General features: G+C 37.8%; 1 protein-coding gene across 1 annotated transcript in view; it reads right to left on the bottom strand.

Moving 5' to 3' along the window:
* The window catches only part of LINGO2 (leucine rich repeat and Ig domain containing 2), a 1,225,184-nt gene that overhangs the window by 309,502 nt on the left and 891,842 nt on the right, over nucleotides 1-23,840 (bottom strand). The window contains exon 6 of the mRNA XM_046023596.1: nucleotides 11,223-11,381. The gene's annotated coding sequence lies outside the window, so the exon portion shown is untranslated. The remainder of the gene's footprint in view (nucleotides 1-11,222; nucleotides 11,382-23,840) is intronic.

Below are 23,840 nucleotides of genomic sequence, written 5' to 3'. Positions count from 1 at the left end.
GTGGATTTAAACAGTAAAATTCATGTTGAAATAGCTTGCTGCTATATTTCAAAGCGGTATGCTTGAATTTTCATTACCACTTTGAATTTTCAGTTGGTTATTAGTCCATCACAGTGGAAAGCTGAACACTATCCAGATATGACAGTGTTAGAAATTTCTAAATAAGTGGGCATTTATAAAAGCCAAATCTAGTCCATTTTTAGAATAACATGTGAAATGTATTCCATGAACCATTTTTTTCCATATATGTCCATTTGTTTTGCATTCCAGTAATTCAATAAAGACTTAAAAAAAAAAAAAAAGAAAGAAAGAAAGAACCAGTGCCCAGCCTTAAGATATTTATAGCTTGGTGGGAAAGGGAAACAGAGATGCGGACAGCAGCTAATACAGAGGGAAGTGAAATCACAAATAACAGTGTTACTAATTGATTTATACTATCCTAATGCAGATCTGGCAGATATTTACATTCACTTCTACACATCTGACACTACTTGATTCTGATTTGTAACAGATTTGTTTCTAGGCTTAAACTGTAAATGTCTCCCTAGTATATTCAAACCTTAGCGACTGGTTTTCTGTATTTGGAGGACTCCTGTTTGAACCTGTGACGATTTTCAAATAAGAAACAAAAGTCCTTGTGAAAAAAGCAACCCGACTTTGCTACTGATCTTTGTAATCCAAGCATCTGAGGGAACTTCCCTGTCCAGTTCCAGAGTTCCACTTCAGTCATGCCCGTGATTAAATCTCACAAAGCATGCCAGATGCAGAGGCCAGCCACACCCTGGGTGGAATATGATTAGACTTGGCAACTAGGAAGGTACTTAATGCAACTACCTTCCAATTCATTAGAGAACACAGTTTGAAACAGGTGATTTCCAAGATACGAGTCTCTTTACTAGTAAATGCATCAGATTGACTAGAATGAGTAATGGGACATATCTCACAAGGGTGAGACAACTATAGCTTATGGGTGAATGATATGCAGAATTTAGGACAAATGAGATCTAACTATAGTTTACCATTCCTTTCAGGACAGTTCTGTCTGTCCGTTTGTTTGTTTGTTTGTTTGTTTGTTTGTTTTGGAAGTTCTCCAAGTCATGTGTTTCAGAAGGTTCTGGCTTCATTAAGAATTCTATCTGATGAAAGATCAGATGGAGAAAACCCCTATCCATTCTGCTGATGAAGCATGTTTTTGTGCTGCTGCAAGCTCATCCAGGAAACAGATTTTTTTTCAATAAAACTTATTATAGGTTAGCTTAAACATTATATTATAATAACTGTACTCTCTTGGCTTACCTCAAATCATATTTGATAAATGCATTTGTATCAACTATAAGCAAATGTTCAGAAGTAGGGTAGGAGAACTTCTACTGGAGGATGTTTTCTGAGCTTTAGAGCCTAGCTGAATTCCAGCGATACAGAATCATGAAAATGTATTTAAACCCTGAAAACTTTTCTCTCTGTATTAGTGTTCAATGTACTTTGAATTGCTTGCATAAATACTATCATTTTTATGAAATCACACTTTGAGTCACATTTCAATACCATCTGCAATATATCCAGTACTCCAGATAGAACTTTTGTTTTGAATCCTGATAATTCACATCATATTTGGCAGCCCACAGCATTTTTACTAAACATCCTAGAACTCACTGTTCTTTTCAACCATCCCATAATGGCATTTCAGCTAAGTAAAGGCAAAGATGAGTAGGGTTTGATTTCAGTCATCCAAACTGACAAAGAATGATGTGACATAGTCCTAATGTAATTGAGAAGAAAAGGCATATGTTCGCTTACACATGCCAGCTCTGTGAGATACAACCATTCTGGGAAAATAGGAATAAGCTAGAATTGCTCTCTACCTGAAAGGACTCACGTTCTAGAAAGTGAAACAGATGTGGTAGAAGTCTGTTCAAGGAGTCAACGAGGACAAGAAAGAACCAGACATACATGATAAGGAAGAGCAAACACTGCAGTAACAACGGGACCAAATACAATGCATCCATAGGACAGTGTCTCAAGATATAAAAAGCATTACATGTGACACATTAAGAAATAAGTGCTTTATCCTCAAGGTATGGTAATAACATGTTGAGATCTGCATTCAGCTGTAGGTTTGACTGGCTGGCAGACAAAACCAAAGAAAAGGCAACTTTAAAAGACGATTATGGCAAAGCATTTTTTAAAATTTAATTAATTAATTTATTTTTGCAGCGTAACAGTATTCATTGTTTTTGCACAACACCCAGTGCTCCATGCAATACGTGCCCTCCCTATTACCCACCACCTGGTTCCCCCAACCTCCCACCCCCGCCTCTTCAAAACCCTCAGGTTGTCTTTCAGAGTCCATAGTCTCTTATGGTTCACAGCAAAGTATTTTTAAAAGAAAAGACAATTCTTATGCTTTCTTTGAGGTTCAGCTCTGGATTCACCCCCTTTATCACTCTTCCCTGAGGCCTCCAGCCCACCAGGACTTTCTCTTCCTCCGAATTTCTGTTGTTTCTGTCCTTGGCCCAAGTTCCTGTCTCGCACTAACAGCACTCTGCCTTCTTTCTTTTTTGATAAGTTTACATATCTCTGTTGCTTGGCACTGGCATCATAAACTGCTTAAGGGTACGGTTAATATTTAGGAGTGGTGAATGTCCTTAATCCATGTGAAGGTGAAAGCAGACAGAGTGGGTAGAAACTATTTCCTCTGGTCCAGAGCCACCCACCCCCCAAATTGACTTCCTGCAAAAGTCTCCTGATGATGGTGCTAATGATACAGCCTAACACTAACTGGCTTTGGCTTCATAATTAGGGCTGCATTTTGAATGTAGAAAATGTAGTCTCTATATAGCATTCTCCTACCAAGAGTGTGAAAGTGAGGTTACCCTCTGAAAAGTAACTCCCTGGTAAAAGGAACTCTGTCTATAGGATGTGCCTGAAAATTACAATGTCTCTCTGCTTAAAAACAGGCAGGTGGAGAACAAGGTCCAGATTTTGCTGGACTGAAGAAGGAAGTGATAACCTCCCTGATGGCAGTCACTGGAGGTGATGGTATGCTTGGATTGAAACACAGGGAAGCCAGAGCAGGGGAAACAAAAACATCAGCGTGCTGCTAGGTTGAGGAGAGAGAGAAAAGAGAGGAGAGTCTGTGTGTCTGGAGTGGGGGAGGGGGAGAGGTAGATGAAGGAGGAGGAGGAAGAGAAAAAGGAAAAGGAGGTGAAAAAGAAGGAGGGAGAAGAAAAAAGAGAGGAGAAGGGGGAAGGAGAAGCAAAAAGACAGGAGAAAAAAAAGAGAAAAGAGAATGAGAATATATCTGGCCAAAGCCTATGTTCTTGACACCAGAGTTGTAATCTGTGGGAAAAGATGTTTCAAAGTCATTTCCGTTCCTCCGACCGACAATTCTCTACTTATTCAGGAGGGGAGTGGCAACTGTGGCAGGCAAACCTAACATCTTCCTTTTTGAACCAGTCCTTATCATCAGTCTCCACACCAGCAAAACAAAATCGGCCACAAAACCCTTTGTACTTGGAGTACCGAGTACAAAGCACCAGTGTTCCACAGATCTCAGCTTGGAAAATGATCTGTTAAATTACTCTGGCGCTCTCTGTGAGGGAAAAGAAACACCACAGAGATGAAAAACAATATATGGCTCACATGATTTTTAATTTGGCCATTTATGTAATATTCGATAAATTATAGGTATATAAATATGTATATGACATTTATGCCAAGAATTTTATGTGAAGTCTATGTGTAAGTGTTCTTTCCTTGTTGAAAAGGGGAAGCCAGTTTGCTAATTGAGATCGTTGGCAGCAAATGTTTGTTTGGAGTCAGGGCCTTTCGTAACACTGGCAGTGATGGACCCCCCAGAAAAAGAAAACTTCTACTTCTTAAGCAACTTTCAAATTCCTGGATAAGCAACAGGCACACATATGCAACGAGAGGAAAATGACAAAATATTATAAAAGCATATAATAGAGCACAGAGCAAATTTGCACACACGTATAATGGCATAAGGATGGGAATATTAGTCATAAGAACAGAAAAACAGGATAATCATATCATGGAAAACACACAGTTTAAAAAAAAGGAGATCGTGGGAGAGAAATCTGGCCTCACATGTATTAGCTGTGGGAAGCCTGGAAAAGTGACACACTTTTCTCAGTCCCACTTTCTTCAACTTGAATATGTGTAAGACAATTATCTCTCTTTCAGGGTTATTGATATAAAAGACCGGTACTGATCCTGAAATTCAATTTAGGGTAGCTCTCATTATTAGTTCAGCCCTGTTGTCGTGCTGGACTCAACAGAAAGGAACATGGTTTCCTTCGGTTCATACTACAGCAGAAGAGACTTTGTAAAGATTGTTTGTCTCCTGTAGTACCTTGATTTTATGCTAAATCCTCTCCTTAGAATAAATAAATCCCTTCTAATGAAATGTTCCCTGTACTCACTCAGGGATTTCCCGCCACTCTGTGTAAAACCACTGCACACATTGTAGCAAGCTGTTAACCCCAGAGCAGGACTCTGCCTGACTGCCCGTTTAACCGCACAGCCCATCCCGCCGGGGTACCATCACTGCGCACCCCAGAATCCCCTTCTTTTCCACCCCTGGCTTCCTCTGCCCCTCGCTGAGGGTGACAGCAAGTTGCTGAGGGAAGAGCGAGCATCTTTCTGGTCCTGGCTCATTGAGGAAACCCACAGTCTGACCCTAGAAAGCCCTTTACCAAAGCCTGGAATCCTTTATTCACCTCGGATTGATTCATTTCCCACACCCACTCCCTCAGTTTTATAGTACTTTGTCTTCCCTCACATCTCAGCTGATGATCTAGATCCTGCCTTTGGCTGACAAGACTGGGGACACCCCAAACAGAGAGTCTACAAAGCACAGGCCAGAAATGCCTGGAATTGTCTCTGATTTTTCATCATTCTTCTCTTACGTAGTTTCTGGTGGCGTGTTGTGAGATTAACCATGACAGTTAATTTTTTTTAAGATTTTATTTATTCATTTATTTGACACAGAGAGAGAGATCACAAGTAGGCAGAAAAGCAGGCAGAGAGAGATGGGGATGCAGGCTCCCCGCTGAGCAGAGAGCCCAATGAGGGGCTTGATCCCAAGACACTGGGATCATGACCTGCGCCGAAGGCAGAAGCTTAACCCACTGAGCCACCCAGGCTCACCCCAACCATGACAGTTAATTTTTAAAGTATTAGTTTACCATGTTAAATGTTGTTTCAATACTAAATTTTCATTTCAAAATTAATAACAGTCTTTCTTGTAAAATACGAGTAACAAAAGGAAAGGTTAAAGGCATAATTACATATAATGCTTGATTAATGTCAGGGACCTTTAAAGACAGTTTCTGAGTGGATATTAAAGTAGTATTTCCAAATTAGAGAATTATGTCAACAAATCAGGATGATTTGTTTGCTACTGTCAGATACATGTTAATATTTCCTTTAGTGGCTTTCAATGTGTTTTATTGATTCTAAAAACTATAATTTGGTATGAAAATCCACTCTGGTCATCTTGGGTTTAAAAAAAATGCTATTCACCTCAATACCAAGATACCCAGCAGTGTGATTATCATATAACCAAAAACAGATGGTTAAATAGGGCCCTATTTTACCTGTAAATCCTAGACCTGCCATTATCATTATCCTAAGAGGGAAGTCGTTGCTATAGAAAGATTACACCCAAGAGCTCCTCAAAGAGCCTCAAGAAGAGAAATGCTTATATAAGGAACTAATCATATAACTAACACCACAACAACGAACACTTACTGAGTGTTTATGAGGCATGTCAGGTAGAATACCTTCTGCTAAGCATTTTACATCTTATTTCCTTCTAGGGACCAAAGGTAAAATATTTTGAAATTTGGGTGAAATGAATGTCTGGGCAAAATTGCTACCTCTGTAGATCATAAATAACAACAACAACAATAAATAATAGCATTAACTTATTTATACTGTGTCTGATATTCTGCTGAGTGTTTTATATGTCCGATCTCATTTAATCCTCACAATTGTACATGGGGCAGCTATTAAGATGTGTATGTTACCAACTGGGAATCAGGTCTCAGAGGGTAAGTAACTTGCCCAAGATCACAGGATTTGTAAGTGTCAGAGTTGGGATCCAAATCCAGGCCTTACTTAAAGCCAGTGCCTTTAAATGTGATAGTATATTTATAACCACAATTTGCTGTAACCTGCCTTCACGAAATACAAAAGGGTAGCTAGCTAGGATAGTAGTATTCTAGTGACTTCTATCCAGAGAAGTCCATACGCAATAACAGGGAAAGAGACAAAACCATGCTTCTTTCTTCCAAGCATTTGAGATCTATAGAAGCAAAAATTTAGAAATTGTGATTCTTTGTGAAAGAGAACCATATTTTACTTATAAAGGCAACAAGACTTCTGTAAGTTTTTTCTTGATCCTTTATATTAAATCCTCCATACCCTTAAAAAATTTTGTCATTAGGTGATTTTAAAAATCTGTTATGAGATAATGGTAGTATTGGAAGCCATGAGAGAAGAAGACACCCTTGATCTGATGCTGGACAAGAGAAGCAAATGCCAGTTGATCTCGCTAACAAGAGAGAGATCTATTTCCTACTGTTAACACAGAAGTTACCATTTTGATCGGAAGCACAAAGTTTTGATATTCATTCATTTGTTCACTCATCAGACATGTTTACTGAAAATGTACGTGGCTCTGGAATTGAGGTCTCAGAGAAGAAAGACAAAGGCCTTGGTCTCAAGAATATTACATTTAGTGAATCATATCTATATTTCCTTAAGTATGCATATTTAGAAAGAAATTCTTAGGTTTTTTCCCAGACTATAAGAGAACTTCTCTGAAAACAGATGATACAATCATACAAAATGTACTGAATCTGGTATACTACTGGGGAGTCTTATTACAATGGAAACTTTCAATAAAATAATTGGGATAAAAGCCAGCCTGTGAGTGAGGAGTTTCCAGTAGCAGAGGGAGTACACCCCAGCTCATTAGAGGATGGTGTCAAAGAAGGTTGGGCTGAAGTTCACTTTCATCTTGTGTCTTCTTTGGACTCCCTTTCCCAGCTATTTTCCACCACTTAAAAAATATTTCCTACCATTTTGGCCAAGTGTGCATTGTTATGGAAAGGACATGGTACTTTCAGCAGAATTACTTCATTAGGTTTAAGTAAGCACTATGTGTCAAGTAGGGTAGGTTTGCTTTCTAGCCATAAAAATGTGCTTGTGATGCACGCTGCATTCCCAAGGAGAGAAACAGTGATTGATGTGATGATAAAACGATGAAGGGAAGGATAAAGCCTGAGAGATAAAAGTCTCAAAAGGGGAATAAAGTAGGGTAGCAGCTGCCCCCATCTTAATTGAAGCATAAATTTCAGGAACAGGATCTGAGGTTTAATTTCAAGCACATACTGGCAGAGAGTTTACTGCGTGTGTGTGTAACCGTGTATGTGATGAAAAACGTGAAACTTAAATTTTTGTCCTTTGTATGAAGCGTTTTCAAACCATTTCTAAATAAGAAAAAAGTTGCAAATGTAGAAGTTATGGATTATCACTGAGAGATACGGATTTAGTCAGCGTTTAACCGAGAAGAACAGAATCAGGGATAAGCAGGAACCGTTCCAGGCACCGATGGCACAGCACTAAACATATGTCTGTACTTGTGGGACTGAACATTCCGGGTTTATTGTTTCGCCCTGCACCTACCTTCCTTGCCCTACCCCACCCAACGCCAGGGTCATTTTCTTCAAGCACAGATTCGACCACATCACATCCCTATTTATAACGCCGCTGCTGTGCTTCCAAAACACTCAGGTCCAGCTCCCACCTCTATGCTCCGCCTCTTCCCGCATCCGCATGCCTCCTGACTTTCTGGGGCAAGCTTTCCCTTCTCCAAAGGCACCATTTGGTTTTTTTTTGTGTTTTTTTTTTTTAATAGAAAAGTAGTTTTTTTTTGTTTTTGTTTATTTACAGCATAACAGTGTTCATTGTTTTGGCATCACACCCAGTGCTCCATGCAGTACGTGCCCTCCCTATTACCCACCACCTGGTTCCTCAACCTCCCACCCCTCCGCCCCACCATTTGTTTTTACATCAGGATGGCTTTGCCATACTGTGCTCTGGGCTTAGAATGCTGTCATACCTATTTTCCATCAGTTAAAATTCTACCCACTTTTTAGCTGTACTGCTGAAATGCCTCTGAAGCCTCAAAGACCTTCTAATACTATCAGTTTTAATGGCCCTTCATCTTAATTTATGGAGAATTCTGTTTGAAATAGATCACTAAACTTTTTAGTTCATTTTCCCTAAAGTTGAGCTGGTTCCATGTCAGTTTCACTTTGTGAGATGAACTCAGGGCAGGGGGGGTTGTTGATTTGTTTCTGGACACTTAGTGCTTTACATGGGGTTGGAGAATGTTTGCAGAGCCAATAAATATGTACCCAAAAAGTATTAAAGATTCATACAAGACTTTTTAGACTGAATCAGCTACCTCCCTAAGTTCTCAAGGTTCTTTTTCCAGGAGACCTCAAAAATAAGAATGGTTGCACAGCTAAGAATGTCTCTTGCTCTCTGCAGAAAGTAGGGGACACATTGCATACACAGCGGCTGCTGTGTACCTGAACCACCTTGGAGACTGCGTATCCCATCCCATGGGGCATACTATTATCAGAAGTACTTTCAAAAACCTCATCTTTTATGTTTTGTCTTTCTAGCTTAATATTGCTTCTACATACAAGCGTACAAAAATATAATCCTGAGCTAGGCAAACCTTTTCTTTTAAAATGCTTTAAGAAAGAAAAAATGCTTTTAAGGTAAGGAACAGTACAAATTTTTATGGCTTTGTTATAAACTTCTGAGAAGCAGAATTGGGAAGCCTTGACACGGTTAACTTTACGGCAAAGCTAACATGCATCGTTATAAAAAATGCAACTGCCCTTCTTATAACAGAGAACAAAAATGAATTTAAAACCAATATAAACTATAAAGCTATAATGTATAAATTTTCTGCTCATTTTTAAAGAGTTAACCTTTAACTGGAAAAATATATGAATTCGCTGTCAAATCTTTTATGTTCTTGGGGCCCTTCTACATCATATGTTTTTATACAAAACAGTGGAAGTTACTATCTCTGTACCTCCTAATCAACAGGATTCACTGCAAAAGACTGTCCAAAGAGAAAAGACGTTATCTTTCTTTATAATATTCAGATCAAAAGCCCTTGCATATTTTTTTCTATATTAATAACCTACAAAGTTCAGAAAGATAAAGTATTCTAAAGAATAAAAATTCTGATTTCACAGTAAAGGAGAGCTCTTTCCTTTGTGACATGATAAATAAGTGCTAATAATTGAATTATCACATGATTACCTCCAAATAGATTTAATTTTATCCTTCTCCTTTTTGTCTATTTCTTCTAAGTCTGATGTTTTAATAGGCAACCCAATTTTGTTGAAAATAGAGAAGTAAACACAATCAGGGTGAAACTTATTTTGGACTCAGAGACTAAGACTTAAACATTTAAGAATATGTAAGTCTACCATGAAGCATTCTTGCTTTAATTAGTTGCTTGACTTTAATGCTACAAAGCCTGGAAGTAGGTTGAGCTTTATTCCCCCAAATACATCCTGCGTTTTGATGTCCCTTTTATATACAGAGTAGCAGAAGTCTTCTAAGTATGGATATCCCACCTTGCCACCAAGCAGGACAATTGTCCACCAATCAGTTCATCAATAAGTGTTTCTTCCATGAGTCTGGTGATCTATACTCCTAATAAATTTGAAATCTGTGACTATTTGAGTTTTGTACTTACCTGATACTATCATCTTAGAGACAAATAAGTTATTATGGGATTGGGGAGGGATATTTAACAAACTTTAAAGAATCAATTATTCTCAGTCACTTGAGAAGTTCTCTTTTACATCCAAATAATTATCTTGAGCTGTTATTTATTGACTGAGGCCAATTTATTCACAGAAAGTAAGAGAGCTATATTTGTAAAGAGTTCAAGTGACTTAGAATAATCACCCTCCTTTTTTTTCTTCCTCAGTTAATGAAGTTTACTTATGTTTTCTGTTTCTGTAATTGAACTTAGAGAAAATCTTGTTTGGGGTGCATAAAATTCTGAGAAGCTGTAAAAGCTTTGATGGTCTTTAAGTCAGAGCCCAAGAATAACTTGTGGTTCTCCCAGGTGTTTGTTGATGACAACTTCAAATTATCTTATGGAGGAGGAAGACAGTTAAGAGGCTCTGACCAGGAATTTGAGAGGCAAAGTGGGGGGCTTGGGGGGTAAGAAAGGAAAAAATGAAACAAAATGGGATCGGGAGGGAGACAAACCATAAGAGACTCTTAATCTCACAAAACAAACTGAGGGTTGCCAGGGGGAGGAGGGTAGGGAGAAGGTGGTTGGGTTAAGGACACTGAGGAGAGTATGTGCTATGGTGAGTGCTGTGAAATGTGTAAACCTGGCGATTCACAGACCTGTACCCCTGGAGCTAATAATACATTATATGTTAATAAAATTTTAAATTAAAAAAAAAGAATCTGACCAAATATGGGTAATAGTGGAGAAGAGTTTCCAGAATGCAATAGAGAAAGGCAGCAAAAAGAATATTTGAATAAAAGCATAATATCATAAATTCTAGGAGCCACAATAATACTGAATTATGTCACTGTATCACCATTTTAAATAATACTTAGAGGAACAGAAATTAAAGTGATAAGTACAAAGAAATGAGGGAGAATAATTGGCATTATCTTCTAAATTAGAGTAACCTTGAGGCATATTTATAAGATCATATACTATTAAATGACACTCACATTTCTATATCATGTAAAATGCAACTACTAAACAGCCACACTCTCCCTATAGAATCTTCAAAAGTACAACTGCTTATCCCGTTACAGTTCAGAGGAGTTACTTAAAGAAGAAAAGTCCTTAGTCTGCAATTTTTGGCTGTTGCATTAACCTGCATCCATAATATCTTGTATAGCTTTATGTGTATCTTAAAATAACTCCTCTCTCCTCTTGAGAAAAAAATGGACTCAATTATTACTATACACATTCTCCTAAATCCAAGGGAGTACCATTCTTCAACAATCTGTTCAGTGGACTTAGAAAATAAATAGAAAAGCTATACATTATTCAATACATCTTGGCAACACATGAAAGCCCCGAGAGCAAGTGATAAATGATCAGATGTCTTCCTCAGTCTTACCTGGTTTACTCTTTTTAAAAATCCAACCCTTGCTGTCCACCATGCAAAGTTCCTGGCCACTGGGTGAAATCCAAACTGGGTAGTTGATCATGGTAATTCCAACATGTCATGGGCAGTAGCATCTCTCAAAGTCCCACAAGCCAACTGCTTGAAGTGAACCTGCAACAAACAAGGTATTTCTTCATTTTAATTGAAAAATAGTGAACCATGTCCTAGGTCCAGCAGGCATCACTACTTAATCAATAACGGAATCATAAAGGAGTATGTGAGGGGCTATAAATGCCTCTCAAGATGCTGATAAACATTAAAGCCAGAAGACGGAAGTTTATGTGCTACAAAAGGTGTTTTTGCTGAGTGCACGCTCCTCTTAACAGTATTATTGATCTGTTTGAGCTGTCAATGTAAATAAACATTACTGATATTAAAACTCACATATTCTATGGTGTGTACCCCTTCTCCTCATGTAGGTGACCACTTGGAGAACCCAGAATATTTTTCTGTCTCTACCCAGCCTACTCTCAGTCTAACTGAGCAGTGTGGTTCAACAGGGCCAAACTCATCAGCAGCTAAAGAAAAATCCACATGATGGTTTAGATCAAGGAGAGTTTCCTTTGTCAGTTCTGACACTCTGGCCAGCGTCAACATTCCCTGCATACAACTTGTGTCATGTCTGTAGGCTCGTGTGTGAGAAAGGCCTTTGAGGGGCATATATGAGATGCTGCAAATTCAACAGCCACCTAATCCATATGGAGACAGAGACTACAAAACAGTAACCAACAGGAACACATTGTAGGTGGAATTTGTGCACAAAGGAAATGCCCTTAGCCCAAGAGAGTAAATAGATGAGGAAATTTTGGGACAATCTACCACATACCTAATATTTCACTATTTGTATCCATATGAAGAAATACGCTGTTTAAACTTCATAAGCATGTTTGACTTCCATTCAAGGAGAAAAAAACAAAAACAAAAACAAAACCATGCACAATCAACAACTCCAATTTGGCCTCATTCCTTCCACACAAATAACTCCGTTCAACAGAAATTTAGAAGGATACTAATGAACAGATTAGCTTATTGGGCTTCTCAGAAGTAACTATCAGATTGTTTAGCTACAGCAACCAAATTTAGTTATGCACGTACAAAGCCAGAATTATTGCTAGTTTCTGAAGAGTGCCACAGAAAGGGCTGAGAGGTCATTCTAAGTCTGTAGGACTTGCGTGGATGACTATGTGCTGCAGATTCATGGACACACGTGCAAAATCTGATTTAACAAGCTATAAAATGATACAGCTTCATGCACCTGTGATTGGAGCTTTACCTATTCCCAGATGTCAATGCAGAGATGTCGTTAAGAAGCACAGTAGTGAGGACCCTCTTGTGCCATGTCAGCAAAAATGGTAAGAAGGCAAGAGGTTGAAGTCAAGTGCATATCTCTGACTACAATGCAATTCTTCAAAATCAGTCCTTAAAAGGAGAGGCACGCATGCCTGTGAACGATCATAAGTGATCGTTCTGCAATTCAGAACAGGAATGTCGATGCTATTAGTGACACACATAGATACCCACACACCTAGATTCCCCCAGCTCTGTCCTGCGAGCAAACACAGCCAGACACACACACACACACACCCCTCAAAGCCAGAATGTTCCAAGTATGTTGATCCAAGCTCCGGCATTAGCTAACTAAAACCTTGGTCAACTTACAGATGCAAAATGTTTTTATGCATGCCAAAAATCATTCTATTTCTTTGCTGCTTTATGTATGCTCTAAAAATGATCAAATCAATTTCCTTACAAAACAAATCTGTTCTCATGAGCGTAATCTTTTTTTGGTCTCTTGGCAGTCATGCAGGATATTGAAAGGAGTCATACACGGGTGGACCCAATGATAGGGAAGTGTTTATAAACCTAATCCCCAAGCTCCCAAACCGATTCCCCCAAAATGGAAACATTTTGAAAGCTACTTGCTCTGGAAGCACCCGTCTGTCGGTGTGACTTCTCCAACTTTAGTTCTGTGACTTACTACAAAAGAGTAAAAATCAGTAAATCAGTGTAACTACTTGCTTTCTAAAAGGGGCTTTATTTTATTATACAGAAACGATGCTATTGATCCCTTCTTGAAGGGGTAGGTTTTGTGTATTTCCTTAATTATTGATGGTTTTCCACTGACTATTGATCACTGACTTATCCATTAACCTACTTACTCATTTCACAGACTTGGATCGAGTACCTCAGTTGTTCTGGGTAAAGGATTTGGTGCCAGATACAAAATGAAAAGACATACATTCCCCCCTAAAAATGATTGCCATCTATTCTATTCTGATTTAGTTGGCATATATTTGTGACAAAGAAAGGAAGTCACATTGGACCAAATCAAAATAATTGGCTTTATTTTATATCCTCCTCCTAGATGACTGGACCATGAGATTTTATAAAGCTTGTCAGTGAGTACAGCATTATAAGCCAAAGGCAAAGCCACAATCTAAAATGACGGATTCATACAGCTGACTCATACAAAGCTTTTACTGGATGCGATGGTTTTGCATCACTCTTAAGGTTTTTTTCCCATAAGCCAACTAAATGTCAAAATAGCTCAGAAAAATCGAACCAATTAGTACACTGATGTTTCTGGAATCCACCATGGAGTCAGCGTCCCTCCCCCGGGGTGTGTGTACTGGGCATGACATAAAGTCCTGTGCAATCTACATCCTAGTTCACAGATTCTTGTTTTAACAGGTGGGGGTAGGGCCTGTTGTACAAGTTGCTTCACGCAATTTTGTATAACCTATTCCATGTGTTGTCTCAAAGAAGATCCATAAAATACAAAAAATTAAACACATGTGTTTTTCTCAAAGAGAAGTCTACGAAGCATTCCTGAGAACTACTAATTCTATGACATCGGTTTGAAACTTTATTCTATGACTGACATTCAGCATGAAAAAAAATGCTTAAAATAAATTTTTCCCTTCTCTCTCTCTCTTTAAATATGCTATTGAATAAGAACATGAAAACAAAAGAGACAGAAAATCCTTTAAATAAGACTCCTGGAAATTAAGTGAGTTTTACGAAAATCAATATAGTTTCCAAACAGTTTAATTTTTTCTTTTTTCTCATCTTATGTTTTTTGAGTCTCAGCTTATTACTGGGATGACTTGTCTAAGGATAATCCTTTTAAAATATAAATGTTATTCTCTATCTTTTTTTTTTTTTTTTTTGAAATTGTATTCGTTTAAAAGTGAATTTTGGAGGCCCCTGGGTGGCTCAGTGGGTTAAGCCTCTGCCTTCGGTGCAGGTCATGATCCCAGGGTCTGGGATGGAGCCCTGCATTGGGCTCTCTGCTCAGCAGGGAGCTTGCTTCTCCCTCTGGCTCTGCCTGTATGTGATCTCTTTCTCTCTGTCAAATAAATAAATAAAATCTTCAAAAAAAATGAATTTTGAATGAATGCATCATACTGTATGTAAATTATACCTCAATAAAGTTGATTTAAATTTTATTAATGAATTTTTGACAATGTTCAGAAAGGTCAAGCAGGGGCATGGTATGTAGAACCTGTTGATAAAATGCTGTTGTCCATGAATTTAAAACAAAATGGGACCAAGATAAAATCTGAAAATCGTAGAAGAAATTGGAATATTCACAAACTATTTTCTTGCTTCTTGGTCTGGCCTTAAGTGCTTTGTAACTGACTTTTGGTCTTCTTTGTCTTTCTTTATGCACACTACCACTACCCTTTTAGTTTATCTTATTGCTTTGAAGAGAGCTTTCCAAAGGATCCCCTCAGCACTTAGACACTTATTTTATAGGTTATTGATTTGTACTTGTTGATATGTTGCTCTTTAAACTTCATCTCAGGGATGTGCTTCATCATCCCCATGGAGTCCTGCTGCACAGCCCCCTAGGTAGCTCGGTGCATTTTGCAAGCTTTGTATCTAGGTTACTCATTTCCCCCACACAATCATCAAGAATATAAACGTTAAGAATATAGGAATAAATAGGCTATCAGTGATCAAAGTTGTGAGGCCTTCTGCCTCAGAAATTTCAAATAGGTCCATTTCATAGGTGAGATTGGGAAAGAGAAGGTGCCACCATTTTTAGTGACTACATGGCTGCTTCTAGATCCTTTTACTCTTCTTCTTCATTTAGTCAGATGTAAAAGTCACAGATTATTTCCCAGCAGGCGGGGGTTATCAACAAAAATGTATATGCCTGTTGCCATCTTAGGTATAGTTTCTCATTTATCAAAAACCATCCAAAGGGCGCCTGGGTGGCTCAGTGGGTTGAAGCCTCTGCCTTCAGCTCAGGTCATGATCTCAGGGTCCTGGGATCGAGCCCCGCATTGGGCTCTCTGCTCTGCGGGGAGCCTGCTTCCTCCTCTCTCTCTGCCTGCCTCTCTGCCTACTTGTGATCTCTGTCTATCAAATAAATAAATAAAATCTTTAAAAAAAGACATCCGAAGTCTTGGAATAACGTCCACTTCAAGATGATTAAAATAAGAAACAGAGAGTTTAAGTTATTGTCCAAGGACATAGAGCCTTTGCAAAATGGAGCTGCGCTGCAGTTAATTGATAGTGCTGTACTGTCGATTCCACGTTCTTAGACATTGAGTTTGGGAGATTTGCTCAATACGCAGATGAAAATCTGAGTCTCGGGGAAATGAAGTGACATACCAGGGGTTGTTAGGATCACAGGAGGATCTGGATGAGGACATAAGCCCACGAGGCACCTGTATTTCTAATACACCATGCTCTCACCCAGCTTACTCAGCATGGTGTCTAAACAACTTTATAGATTTCCAATTCACTTGGATTTTAAATAACCATGCTTTGAGTAGGTTTTATTTTAGAAAGAAGATACCAAAAGTCAACAAACAAAATAACAGGATTTCTGAGTACTCAATTTTAAATGAGTTTAATTCCCTGAAAGCAACAGATGACAACTTTCTCTCCCTCTTTCAAGCCATTTTTTTTCCAATGAAAAAAATACAGACACAAGGAGAAGACTGTGATGATAGATTGTGACAAAGACTATGATTAGACTGAAATATAAATAGTGCTTTGGCGTTTTGTGGATGCTCATTTGGTATGTTTAGCTACATTATGAGTAATTAGAAACTTAAAATAATCTTCCAAGATACTCATTTAATATTTTTACTTTGGAAACCCGACAGGCAGGAAGCCCCTTGAGTAAGAAAAAACAAAACTTAGGGCAATTCTATCAGTATCTGAGAATACAGTGCCTGATGCTAACACAAGACAATGCTCCTCCTTGTTGCTATATTTGCTCAAAGACACCTCATTCTGAATTTGATTTTGATCTATAAACTCTGACATTCAAGTAGTCCATATTCTTGCTTGTATTTTAAAGTAAGGGATCGAATTAGTCACATTTCTACAGATCACACCTGTCTCTGCACTTTTAACTTTCTCTCCTGTGTTTTCCCTTCTTTGTTCCTTGTTTTCCTCTTTCCTCTTTTTCATCCTTTCCACATTATCTTCATCTCCTCCTTCTTTCTTCTCATCCTTCTTTCACTCTCTCTTCTTTTCCTTCCTTACTGCCTTTGCGTTTCAACAAATATTTAAGCATCTATCGCATTCTGTGTAATATGCAGGGCTCTGAGCCCAAGGCAAGTACAAAGACTCGGTTCCTGCCCTGGTACTGTTCATAATCTTGCAAAGAAGGGTACAAAGAAGTAAACCCAGCCATCATGGAAGAGGGGCAGGGACCCAATCTGTATTGACTTTGGAAATGTCATACCTGAGGAGAAAAAGAATTCATAATGTGACCTTAGCTTGGCAGACCTCATCAAATTAAAATTTACAAAGCATATTTAATCATCCCTTGGAAGTTCCCAAATACCTCACTCAGAGTTGTCTCCAGTTTAAAAGAGCGATTCTTCAAATTCTCAGAGCTCATGAACAAGTGTCTCTAGGGCAGGTGTACCACTTACATGCAAACTTACATACCAGAAGCCAATGAGCCAGTCGACAGTGAACTGAAGGAAGCAAACTTAGCCTAAGGGCATTACAGACAACATTTTAAAAACTATTTTTGTCAGAGAGAACACCTCTGTGAACAGGTTTTGATGCCTGACCACCAGTTTGAGATCCTGCTTTACAACCATTGGTCACCACCCACTGCTATTTTGGCAAAATCCATGGTGGGTTAAAACTTGTCCCCACAGCCTTTCTAGAGGGAAAGAGAAAAGCCCTCTAAGGCCAGCTCATCAAAATCACCAATATGTTTAGTAGTATGGATTCTTGAGCTCCACCCCAGAATTAATAAATCCTCATTTTTGGAGTGAGATTGGGAATTCTGCAGGTGACAATTCCCTAGATTACACTTATACATACTACCGTTTAAGAAACACTCTCCTAGAAAGACAACTATCATATGATCTCCCTGATATGAGGACGTGGAGATGCAACATGGGGTGTTAGGGGGACAGGAGAAGAATAAATGAAACAAGATGGGATTGGGAGGGAGACAAACCATAAGTGACTCTTAATCTCACAAAACAAACTGAGGGTTGCTGGGGGGAGGGGGTGTTGGGAGAGGGGGAGGGGGGTTATGGACATTGGGGAGGGTATGTGCTATGGAGAGTGCTGTGAAGTGTGTAAACCTGGTGATTCACAGACCTGTACCCCTGGGGATAAAAATACATTATATGTTTATAAAAAAATAAGAAATAAATAAAAAATTTTAAAAAAGGTAGGAAGAACATAATCTCACAATAAAGGCCTTTATTTTCTTTAAAAAAAAAAGAAACACTCTCCTAGAACAAAACCTATTTTTGACATTGCCATTATACTTCTACAACTGTTAATTTATAACTTAGTTCTCTTTTAATTTCAAATTAATTAGCCTATTTTAGAAAAATTATTCTCCCACGAGCTGCGTAAATTGAGACATCTCCTTTAATGATCAATATTTTTCCTTCAAATATTTACAAAATTATTTAAGTGTTCAATATACACATGATCTTCATCATTCTCTTTATTTAATATAGCTTTATTGTTCTCAACACTAAAGAGACTCCCTAAGAATCGAGAGAAACCATGATGAAAGATAATTATAAAATAATTGTAAGAAAGGAGGAATCAAGTTCTTTTTGGTGTAAGAAGGCACTGTACCTAGAATGGGGAACAGGAAATGAGGGGGTTTGGTGATCTCATCAATGACTTCCATTTCATGAAGAACAAACCTTTGTCTCTGTACATGACCACCATAAATAACAGGGCCACACACAGCATGAGAATCTGACAGCAATTATATCTCCTTATGGACCCAGTCAGCATCCTTGAGATTTGCAGCCCCCTTTAGAGAGGTGGCGGTGATAGAGTTTTTCAGGAGTTAGAGGGTTTTCTACAGAGAAGGACAGGACAATAACAATTATTTGACAAGTAACCACTGTGAGTGAATGTGCTGTGCTGGGTGCTCTATAGACATGTTCTCATTCCATCTTCACAATAAACCTGGGACCCAGACATTATCGTTCCCACTTGGCAACTGAGAACTAAAGTCAGAGAGGGTGAGTAGTTGGCAGGAGGCCAAAAAGCTAAAAGGGAGACAGAATTTTTTGTCTGAATAGGCCATGATTTTTTTTAATATAAATAACTGGTCTGTATGTTTTCTGCCTATCAATTTGCATTCTTCCAGGAATAATTCCAGGTCAACCATTTCTTCTTTCAAAAAAAAAAATTTTTTTTTTTTTTTTTGAGATATGGGGAGCATGAGTGCACGTGTGAGAGCACAAGTGTGGGAGGGGCAGAGGGAGAGGAAGAAAGAGACTCAAGCAGACTCCCTGCCAAGTGCAGAGCCCAAGGACATGATGTGACCCTGAGATCATGACCTGAGCCAAAATCAAGAGTTGGATCATCCAGCTTAACTGACGGAGCCACCCAGGCACCTCTTTCTTTTCTATTTCTAATGTCTGGTCTAAGCACAATATTCTACTTTATCCCAACATCAGATACCTAGAGATAAAATATGAGAGAGACACTATAATTTTTGGTTTTGTCTTGTTTTGATTTGTTTTTTGTTGTTTGTTTTCAACTGTTCAGAAACCGACACACTCCTCTTCCTCTGAGCTCTCTGACTTTTATTAGGAAAGCAGGATGGACCTTGAATTATTGCATTATTATTGCCTGTTGCATTATTAACATAAGGATAATCTTGGAGAAAAGAGAAATCCTTTCCCTGATACCTGAGGGCTTGAAAGTGAGCTAAACTCAGCCCATATGACCTCACCTTGGATGTTTGAAAGAATGACACAAAGATTTAAAAAATCTGTGTGTGTGTGTGTGTGTGTGTGTGTGTGTGTGTGTGTGTGTGTATTTTAAGGTCAGACTCATACCAGTGGCGACTAAAGCACAGGTTTTCCTGCAGTGTGACCTTGTGTATTTTTCTAGCACCTAGCCTTTCGAGCTTTCTTGTTCCTTTCCATATGCTATTTTGTGAGCTTTGAATCTCCTCCTAAATTCTTTTTCTGTTTAAGAGAGCCAGAGTCATTTTCTAATACTTTCACCTAAAAATTCTGACCGATACATAAATTTGCTTTTTAGATTGATAGAAAGTCTACTAGGACCCCCTTGGGAGACTGATTCAAAGTAACATGGAGTATATCAAAGAGAATAGCAAAAAAGAGAAGAAGGCAGGAAAAAGGAAATTTAAATAGAAAAATTGTGGCTGAAATTATGATGCATGTAGTAAAATTACTAATAAAATGGAAAGTCTATCTAGTAAGTTGCAGATCAGGTATTTCAGCAAATGCCTTAACTGTGCTACTTATCAATGCTTTTAAGGAGAACATAGAGAATAACTTCCAGATATAATGGGATAGCTAAACAATTGATAAAGAACATTTTCAACTTTTAATGTTTGAGACCCTTCTCCTGGGCTCCCCATGAAACCATATTTTAATTTTTACCAAGGTCAGAACAACGTAACCAAACTTCAAAGCGTTGACTCTACTTCTGCCCTGAGCACACACTGTACATCTGTTTAGTTAATAAATTAAAAGAAACATTTCAAGCTAAAGAGTAAAATCTCCCAAAGTTACACTGCACATTCTAAAAGCGTAAGATAAAGTTTGTAATTATCTGGAATGTCCTTTGTCATGAAAATTCGTAACTCTTGACATAGCAGAAAACATACATAACTCTGTATTAAACATTCCTTCTCCAATGTTACATGTCAGTAAGATATCAATAAATCTAGGGGAAAAACAATGAATGCAACCATTTTAACTATACTAACAAACTAAAGAACAATCATATAATCATTTTAATAGACACAAAATAAGTGTTTGACAAAATCCAACAACTATTCCTGACTAAAAGGAACTTTGAGCAAACAGGGAATAGATGGTTATTTCATCAATTGATACAGGACACTATAAATGACTAAAGAAAATATCATACTTAATAGTGAAAGATGCTTTCCCCCTAAGGTCAGGAAAATATAAGGATGTTAGTTCCCACAATTGATATCCAAGATTATAAAGCAAATCCAGCTCAATAAGGCAAGAAATAAATAGCATCCAAATTGAAAAGGAAGAAGTAAACTGTCTTTATATACAGATAATATGATTTCCTATGTGGGACAATCCATTGGAATCCACACAAAGGTACTAAGACTGATTAATGTGTGTGTTTGACAAATTTGCACAATACAAGTATTGTATGCAAACAACAATGTAATTCCATATTCTAGAGACAAAACATTAGGCATTTGAAGTTTACAAAAAACTTCAATGCCGTTTAGCATAGCACAAAATTACATTAAATATATGGAGATAAATCTAGCACAAAATATGTGCAAGATCTGTATACTGAAAACTATAAAATACTGCTGACAGAAATTAAAGACCTATATAAATACAAAGATATACTGTGTTTTTCAGTTGGAAAGCTTATTATTGTTAGGATATCAATTTCCCCCAAATTAATCTATCCTTTAATACTATCACAACTTCAGTGGGATATATTTTTTTAAATTTATTTGACAGAAATTACAAGTAGGCAGAGAGGCAGGCAGAGAGGGGGAAGCAGGCTCCCTGCTGAGCAGAGCCTGATGTGAGGCTCCATCCCAGGACCCTGAGATCATGACCTGAGCCAAAGGCAGAGGCTTCAACACACTGAACCGCCCAGGCACCCTGTTCAGTGGGTATTTTTAATAGAAATTACAAACTGATTCTAGGAGCACCTGAGTGGCTAACTCAATTAAGCATCTGTCTGCCTTTGACTAAGGTCATGATCTCAGGGTCCTGGGATCGAGCCCCACATTGGAGCCCCATGCTCAGCAGGGAGTCTGCTTCTGCCTCTGTCCCCTCCCTTGCTCATGCTTTCTCCCTCTCTCTCTTTCAAATGAATAAATAAAATATTTAAAAAAATTACAAACTAATTCTAAAATTTGTATGAAAATGCAAGAGCCTAGAATAGCCTCTGCACCCCCTCAAAAAAACATTTAAAATTAAGAATGAGGTTGAAGGACAAATGATACCTTATTGCAAGACTTATTAAAAAACTACATTTATCATGTTATCAAGAGTGGTTCAGTGTGAAAACAGACAACTAGATAAATAGGACAAAACAGAGTATAGAAATAGAGCCACATATAGAAGGATAATTGGTTTTCAACAAAGGTACAAAAACAATTCAGTGAAGAAAGGATAGTCTTTTCAACAGTGGGCTCTAGAACAATTAGATATTTGTGCACATGTGCGCATGTATAAATGGACACACACACAAAAAAAGAAGAAAAGTAATTTTAATACCTCCTACCTCATACCATATAATATAGAAAAAAATCACTCAAGGATCATAGTCCTAAAACTAGAAAAAACTAGAAAGCCTCTTGAAGAAAATAGGAGAAAATTTTATGGTTTTGGGTTAGATAAAGATTTCTTAGATACTATACCAAAAACCTAATCCATAAAAGAAAAATCAAATTAGATTCTTCAAAATTCAAAACTTTCTTCTTTGTTAAGAAAATGGAAAAAAAAAAACACCTCAGAAGCTGGGAGAAATATTTAAAAGTTATATAAAGAACCTGTATCTAGAATATATAAAGAACTCAAAACTCAATCATAAGAAAACATAAAACTCAACTAAGAAAAAAAAAATGGAAAAAGATTTGAACTGACACTCACCAAAGAAGTTATATGGATGACAAACCAGTACATGAAATGATGCTCAACATCATCAAAATAGCCTTAGGTAAAGTCCTTAGGTAAAGGCAAATAAAAACCACCATGAGATACCACTATACACCTGTTAGATTACCTAAAATTAAAAAGGCTGGCCATCCATATCAAGTGTTGGCAAGTATATGGAGGACCCCAAACTCATATAATACTGATGAGAATATAAAAGATACAAGTTTTGTTCTTTTCTTTTCTTTTCTTTTTTTCTTTCCTTTTTTTTTTTTTCACAGCTCTGTGAAGGTATCATTGGCAGAACCAAGAGATATTTGAAGTATACAATGTGATAATTTGATATGCATATATATTGTGAAAGAATTTCTTTAAAAAAAAAAAGATTTTATTTATTTATTTGACAGACAGAGACCACAAGTAGGCAGAGACAGGCAGAGAGAGAGGAGGAAGCAGGCTCCCCACTGAGCAGAGAGCCCGATGTGGGGCTCGATCCCAGGATCCCGGATCATGACCTGAGCCGAAGGCAGAGGCTTTAACCCACTGAGCCACCCAGGCGCCCCTGTGAAAAGATTTCTTATACGAACTTAGTTAATATCAGCCACCACTTCACATATTTCTTTGGGGAGGAGGGGGTTAGTGAGAACATTTAAGTTCTACTTCTTAGCAAATTCCAATTATACAATACAGTGTTATCAACTACAATCACCACATTACACATTACTTCTTTAGCTTTTACTCATAACTGAAAGTTTATACCTTTAACCAACTTCTTCCTATTTCCCTTCCCCTCCAGCATCTGGCAACTGGTGGAAAGCAGTTTGAAGTTTCTTAAGAATTTTAACATACACTGGGGTGCCTGGGTGGCTCAGTGGGCTAAGCCTCTGCCTTCAGCTTAGATCATGATCTTGGGTCCTGGGATTGAGCCCCACATTGGGTTCTCTGCTCCGGCGGGAAGCCTGCTTCCCCTTCTCTCTCTGCCTGCCTCTCTGACTACTTATGATCTCCCTCTCTCTGTGTCAAATAAATAAATAAAATGTTTAAAAAAAAAGAATTTTAACATAGACCAACTATATGATCTAATCATTCAACTTCTAGGTCTTTTTTCACAAGAAATGAAACATGCCCATACAAAGATTTATATACATTGGTTAAGAACGCTTTTTTTTGTATTAGACAGCAGCTGGAAACTACTTAGATGTCCATCAGTAAGTGAATGAATAAATAGTATTATATCCATATAATGGAATTCTACTCTGTATTAAAAAGAAAAGAATTATTACACACAAAGAACTGTTATACACATTAATGATTCACAAAATAATTATGCTACATGAAAGATACCAGATTCTTTCACCCCCAAAAAAAGAGTACAAACTCTACATCCATTTATGTAAAATTCTAGGAAATAAAAATTAAAGTTAATTATAGTAAGCACTTAAGTGTTTGCCTGGTGATGAGG

The sequence above is a fragment of the Meles meles genome, chromosome 11 (genome assembly GCF_922984935.1).
Source record: "Meles meles chromosome 11, mMelMel3.1 paternal haplotype, whole genome shotgun sequence".
Lineage (NCBI taxonomy): Eukaryota > Metazoa > Chordata > Mammalia > Carnivora > Mustelidae > Meles > Meles meles.
This window is presented reverse-complemented; position numbering and strand designations above follow the sequence as displayed.